The 7,547-nt window shown below is 40.9% G+C and overlaps 1 pseudogene; it reads right to left on the bottom strand.

Moving 5' to 3' along the window:
• Positions 1-5,826: 5,826 nt before the first annotated feature.
• Positions 5,827-6,096, bottom strand: LOC116639351 (annotated as a pseudogene).
• Between the last annotated feature and the right edge of the window lie 1,451 nt (positions 6,097-7,547).

Here is a 7,547-nt window from a genome sequence, read left to right on the forward strand (position 1 = left end):
CAGCTTCCAATTATGAAGATCCAGGGTGGGGCCTGAAAATTTACATTTCTAACCATTTCCCAGGTGATGCTGATGCTACTGACGCAGGGACCTTACTTTGAGAACCATAGGTCTGTGGCCTGGCAGTGCAGATGGAGAAGAGAAAACAGATTGGAAGGTATTTTGGAGGTAGGCAGGAGGGGGATCGGGCACCTGGGTGGACGGTGATGCTGTTAACTGAAATGGGAATGGAGAAGACCTGTTTGCTTTGTTTATGATATAGGGTAGAAGACATCTGCACCTATAGGACTTGACCTGTTTGTTGGAAACGTCTAGGTGAAGGCTCCTAGTTGGCACCTGGCAATCCTTTTCTATGAGGAAGAAGTGAGGCAGATTCTGGGACAAATCAGGACTTCGGATTTAGCCTAATTCAAGGTAGATATGGACTGATTACTCTGTATAGCTGGAGAATATATTTTACTTCTATCCGAGCCATTTTTTTTTCTGATGACAATATGTTTAATCCGTGAAGGACTATGACAGTGTTTCGTTGGTCACTCCACAAAAAAAGATCCACATTATACACAAGGCCTTAAACTTGGTTAAGTATATGTAGGTCCAAATGTTTAAAAAGCTTCCACCAGTGTTTTCCATTTATTTTCACACATGAATTTGAAAAGCAAATATAACCTTTATTTCTTTATTATATTGATAGTTACTATGTTGTCTTCTTATTTGTGAGAAGAGTCCAAGGTATTTGGCTGAGCCTCAGTTTCCCCAGTGGTAACAAGGGAGGGGCTTGGATTTAGTCCTGCCAAGGACCCTTCCAGCTCCCGCATTCCATGAGTTTGCCTTTGACTCTGTGTCAGTTTTGCCAGAAGGATCTCCAGGAGCTGCTAACACTGGAAAGTTTTTTTTGCCCATTTTAACTTTTTTAGAGTACTTTTCTATCAAAAAATAGTAAGGCCCTATTGTCAAAACTATGTCTTAAAGGTATTTCCAAACTTGTTTCTTATTCCTCACTTGACAAGTGCTGTCACAGGGCTCCATCACTCCTGGAGTAACAGCTACCAATAAACAGAAAATTATTTCCAACCAGCTAACATGCTGTTTACTTTCCAGAAAAATTGCACTTTCCAATCTGACAGTTGATCAAGGGGTATCCCGCTGCTGTCAGCAGGGAGAAATGTTTAAACACAGAGATGGGAGTTTAAACATTTTCTCATTATCACAGAATAAGGGAAAAAAACACACAAATAAATAAATAAGTAAAAATGGCATCCACACTCTAACCCCCTGCTGGGAGCGTAATGAAGCTGTGTCATGTGACCAAAAGGAGTGGGCTTTTATCTCTGGCCCAGTACCGTTATTCAAGTGACACCTGTCACATGACCCAACTTCAGTCTTTTATCTGCCTTCCCCAGCCACCCTTTTGGGGAATTGTCTTTTCTAGAGACGTGTGGCCCTTTACGGCCATTGTAGTGGGCTCTGTTAGTACGATTAGCCTGCCTTTTGCATTTCTTGCCTCGAATCCCCTAGATCTTTCCTCAAATATTGTTTAAACATACTAAATTACAAAATACCTATAAAACTGAAAAAAAGACAAATCTCAGAGGACAAAAAAAATCAGTGCCATTATTTCATACAAGTTTGCAGGAATTGAAATTTGTCTGGAAATAAAAATATTTATATTTTAAAACACCTATCTTTATTTTTGAATGTCAGAGCAGGAGGCTAATAAAACCCAAGTACACTTCATTATAAAAGTGCCTGCAACTGGGTGGCTCAGTTGGTTGGGTGACTGCTTTCGGCTCAAGTCATGATCCCGGAGTCCTGGGATCGAGTCCCGCATCAGGCTCCCGGCTCAACAGGGAGCCTGCTTCTCCCTCTGACCCTCTCCCCTCTCATGCTGTTTCTCACTCTCTCAAATAAATAAATAAATAAATAAAATACTAAAAAAAAAAAAAAGTGCCTGCAACTCTAGCTAGCCAGGCTCACCAGAGTGAACCATAGTCACAGCTAACCAGAACCAGGTGTGGTCACCTTCCCCCCAAACCCTAACTTCACTCTAAACCCCAACTAACTCTTTTATTCTTTAACTTGATTTCTTTTTGCTCTCCTAGACTCCTGCCTTACCTTGTTAACTAGAATCCCATGGTCTTGGCACCTTTAATTTCCCTGGTCCCTTTTTCTTCCATTTTACTATGACTACTACCACCATGTAACTACAACCACCATCACCATCACCACCATCGCCACCACCCCCACCATCACAACCATGATCACCACCACCACAACCACCATCACCACCACAACCATGACCACCACCTCCATGATCACCACCGCTACTGCAATTACCATCACCACCACCACCAGTACTACCACTAGCTAATTTGTACTGTGCTTGCTATCTGCCAGGCACTGTTTAAAATACTCTAAGTGTATTCACTCACTTAATCCTCACAAACAACTCTATGAGGCAGACACTTATTATCCCCATTTTACAAAGGAGATGGGCAACACTGGACTAGAGTCTTGATATAGGCAAGGGAGCTGGCTGTGTGGATGTTTGGGAGAAGGGGAGGAGCCAGGCAGAAGTCCAAGGAGAGAGCATGCCTCGTGTATTTAGACTATCCACAGATGCTTCCAACTTCTTTCTTTTTCCTTCAGCCCTTCCACACTTTAGCTAGTACTCCATCTTTTCCATCCTTTCATGACAGTTTCTGAAAGATATTCTCTGCTTCTATTTTCTTACCACTCACTCTTTCACTGTATTTTTCTATGACTACCATTCCATAGAAACTGCTCTCTTATAGGTCACTGATGACCAGCACGCACCACAATCTATGGCCTGCCTTAGTTTATAGCACCCTGACATTTTTCTTTGTAGGCCATTCAGACTTAGAACATTCTTCTTAACTTTTGTCACCCAGAATGACTCATTTTTTGTTTCATCCCTCCAACCCATCAAAATCTAGCAACCAATGCTTTGTCTCCTTTGGTGCTTCTTCTCTCACCCCTCCACTTCTTCTCTTTGTATTTGTTTCTTGGGCAATTGCATCTTTGAGACTTCAAGGACATTATCATATAGGTGATGCCCACATATAGCCAGTTCTCATTTCCTGGTCTCAGGTCAGCAGTTATAATTGTCTGATGCATATCTCAAACTCAAGATGTCCAAAATGAGCTCATAGCCTTGTCTCTCAAACTAACTACCTGACTGTAAGTTATATAACAAGTTATCCAGGCACCAGACTGGAAAGCTAATAGCCATTCTTCACCACCACCACCACCCCCACTGCTCCCTGAACTCCAGATCCCACAATCAACTGTTGCTTGTCTGTTCAATAGTCGTTCTCACTTCTTCCTCAGTTATAAGAAAGTCGTGACTGTTCAGGAATTCGCCCCTCAGGAAAGGTGATCTTAGCCTCAGATCAGGAGTAATTCCTGACCGTTCTAAAGCAGTCATCTCATTGCCCTTGCTAGCAATTTAGGAGTGGAGATATGACAGTCTGATCACTTAGATGTGAAGACAATGGTGCTTTCTTTGCCTGGGTGGCTCAGTCAGTTAAGCGTCTGCCTTCAGCTCAGGTCATGATCCCAGGGTCCTGGGATGGAGCCCATGGCGCTGGGCTCCCTGCTTAGTGGGGAGCCTGCTTCTCCCTCTGCCCCTTTCCCCTGCTGTGCTTTGTCTCTCTCTCAAATAAATAAATAAAATCTTAAAAAAAAGAAGCACACAGGGAAAGATGTCCTCTTCTTCAACTGGACATTGTTGTACCTCCATGTGATGCCTGAACCTGTGGCAGCATCCGGTGACAATGATTGAAACAGCCTGAGAATAAGGCAATGAAGGACATCGAAGATGCAGTGAAGAAAGATGGAAAGAACCTGGGTTGTTGATGTCATTGACCCATCAGATTAATCAATCCTGGAACCACCTATGTCTGGACTTATATGAAATAATATCGTCATGGATTTAACCATTGAATTGATTATAATAACCAATAATAATAATAGCTTTATTAATTGATTTGTCCTTTCAATTCCAAAAATATCTTATCCTTTCTGTGTTTCCCTCACACAGGGCTTATTTATTTATTTTTAATTGAAGTATAATTAACATGCAGTGTTATATTTGGGTTATCTTGTTTTCATCTCCTTGATTGCCTGCTCAGCAAATCTTACTTCAAGACAGAGACTGACTGCCATCTCCTCCGTGATAGGACAGATGGATATGTTGGCACTGGATCTTATATTTATTTCCATCTAGTTCTCCATTAGACTATAAGATCCTTGGGGGAACTTTACTTTTTGTATTTCTAGGGTCTAGATGGTTGTTGAATGAATTAATGAGTAGTTGGGGAGAATTATTTTATATCTTGGTTCAGTTTGGGGGTCCTACAAGATTTTCTTGTAATATCCAATGACAGTTCTTACAGTAGAAACAATTGTTTATAAGGATGTTCATAAAGTTGGATGAATCATTACTGAGCCCCTCAGATTTTATACCAGGTGACCATTATCCTACTTAGGGATACAGAGGAGTTAGAAGTAGAAAATGTTCAGAGAGGATGGACTAAAAACTTCTATGAGAATTCATTTATGAAAGGTATCAAGAGTACCCAAAAGGTGTCAATCCTTTGCTAATGTACGTATAGGAAAAGACCTCTGCGCCCTCTAGTTCTAAGGAATGTAACTGCCCGGAGTGACTTATTTTCTTCCAGAAGGTAATCTCCACTGGACACTGCAAGAGATTTTTAGAAAGGTGAGACTTTTCAAAAATAACTCCAAGGTGGTATTAGATGAATACTTAAAGTATCAAGAAAAGTAAGAAGATATCATTACCAACTCTCATAAAAATCCTACTACTGTATGTGATCACTGTTCAACAAAGCTTTCTGCAATGATGGGTATATTCTATATTTGCAATGGGCATTGTGGTAGCCACCAGCCACATGTGGCTCTTGACCTCTTGAAATGGGGTTAGTGTGACTGAGGAACTGAATTTTTAACTTAATTAAATTTAAATTTATACATAAATAGTCACAGGTGGCTAGTAACTACCATGTTGGACAGTGACCCAGTACTAGTCAGGATAGGCTAGGTTATACTGCAATAACAAATAATCCCCAAATATTAGTGTCTTAAAACAAAGTTTTATTTCTCTTTCCCATTTTATATTCATCATATGTCATCTGGGGACTCTGTTCTACATCTATCTCCTCCTTCTGGGACCACCCTGCATACTGCTAGTCATTGTAACAGAAGGAAAAAAAAAAAAAAAGAGAGAGATCTGGAGGGTCTTGTATTGGCAATCAAATAAATGTGTGGTTCAGAAGTGACACATATCCCTTCCACTCATAATTCATTGGCCAGCACTAATCATACAGCCTTATCCACTTATCAGATGGCCAGGAAGTGCCATCCAATTATGGAACCTGGGAGACAGAAATATTAGGTGAGTAGCATTAGTGACTGAGTAAGCATCCTTAAAATAACTAATACATCAAACTGAATCATAAATTATGTATTTAAAGGTCAGGTGCATGTCTATACAAGAGAATCAACAAAAACATGGGAAGAAAAAAATATGCATAAACACCAGGAATGCTCCTTTTATAAAATCAAGGAGGAAGACTGGAATAATGTTTTGGTGTTTTATTTATTTTTATTTTTTTTCCAACAAAAATTAGAAGGATTTTTAATTTCCAAGTCTTTTGAGAAGCAAAATTAATGCAACGCAAATCGGAAGATCTAATTAATAAATGTAACAACAAGCCAAAGTAATTTTGTTACATAAATTAACCCATTTATTGTAGGCTAGCAGTGTTTCAAATGGTGGAGCTTCTACTGGTCTTTCCACTCCTTTAGTCTTCTGATAGCTGACTTTACCGTGATGACCGAGGTGGTGGTGTAGTTCCATGCTCCACTGGCTATGGTGTTCATGAAGGAGCCACAATGCCAGATCCCCACAGCTCGTTGTTTCATCTTGGTTTTGCACCAAGTGTACTTGGTGTGCTGGCTTATTTCAATCTTCTTCACCATTTTCCTGAGAGAGGCACCATAATGAGTCCCCTATTTACCCACAATTCCAACCTTCTTGGTGCATTTAGCCATGTCACTGCAAACTAGGTCTGAGCCCAGAGAGCTTGGTCTTTTATATATAATTTTTATTAAGGTTTTAAATAAGCAAATCCATTAATTAAAGGAGAAAAAGAATAAAGCACAAGCATGATTTATTTTCCATTATAATTAAAGGGGATAATTTTGTCAATTTCTACTTAAAAAATCCTTAAGTTTATTTATTCATTTATTTATTTATTTATTTATTTATTTATTTATTTATTTGAGAGAGGGGGAGACAGAGAGAGAGCAAGCATACAGGCTGGGGGAGGGACAAAGGGTGAGGGAGAAGTGGACTCCCCGCTGAGCGGGGAGCCCGACTGGGGGCTCGATCCCAGGACTCGATCCCAGGACCCTGAGATCATGACCTGAGCCAAAGCAGACACTTAACCGACTAAGCCACCCAGGCACCCCTAAGAAAAAATCTTTAAAAAAACCCCAGTGTCTACCCGTTCTTGCAACAATATGATCTTACTATAATTCCATGTATAGTCTGCTCACAGCTGTTCAAAAGTCCTTATTCAACAATCTTGGGATTGGATGGGACCCTAGAAGACAGTTATTCTAATCCCCAATATGGGGATCCCTCCTACAGCTTTCTATATCAACTGGAGTGCAGAGGAAGTCCGCTACTGTTGTGGGAACTCATTCCATTGGTGGACAAGTGAAATTGGTCAAGGACTCTTCCTGCTGTATCAAAAGTAGCATCTCTGAGCTTTCAATGTATCCATCTGGGCTCCAGAGCCACCCAGTAGAGGGCCAACCTCTTTGCTCTGTGAGACCCCTCAAGCCTCTGGAGGGAGTTTCTCTGCCCCCTGGGTTTTCTCTTTTTGGGCTATTCCTTCTTGTGCCTTGGTCTCCATGCCCTCTACTTTCCTAGTAGCCCCTCTTGGAGCATGCACCACAGAGTTGTGGTTAGGAGTGGGGAAAGCACAGACTTTGGGGACAAAGAGTCTGAGCATCCAGTCTACTTCAATTTGGTTCTGTGTTCTTCTTTGTAAAATAACTACACCCACCCCCTAGTCTTGTGAAGAGGATTACACAGAATTAGATCTGTAAACTAACAGATACACAGTAAATATTTACTTCAATATGATTTTTCTTTTGAAGTGTGATGGATAGATAAGTGATAATTGAGATGGGACCTGATCAGTGGAGAGTAAGCTATTTCTCTTCGCTGGGACACCATCTTATTATTCTTTCATTTATATCACCTAAAAGTATTGGCATTATCTTTCATGGGCAGCCAGACACATTGTATTTAAAAGTGCCGATTTCCACTAAGTCACAGCCTTACTTAACTTGTTTACATTTTAAGTCTAAAGTGTAAGAAATTGGGGTGCCTGGGTGGCTCAGTCAGTTAAGTGTCTGCCTTCAGTTCAGGTCATGATCCCAGGGTCCTGGGATCGAGTCCCACATAGAGCTCCCTGCTGAGCAGGGAGCCT

Source organism: Phoca vitulina, unplaced genomic scaffold, assembly GCF_004348235.1.
Source record: "Phoca vitulina isolate PV1807 unplaced genomic scaffold, GSC_HSeal_1.0 scaffold1, whole genome shotgun sequence".
NCBI lineage: Eukaryota > Metazoa > Chordata > Mammalia > Carnivora > Phocidae > Phoca > Phoca vitulina.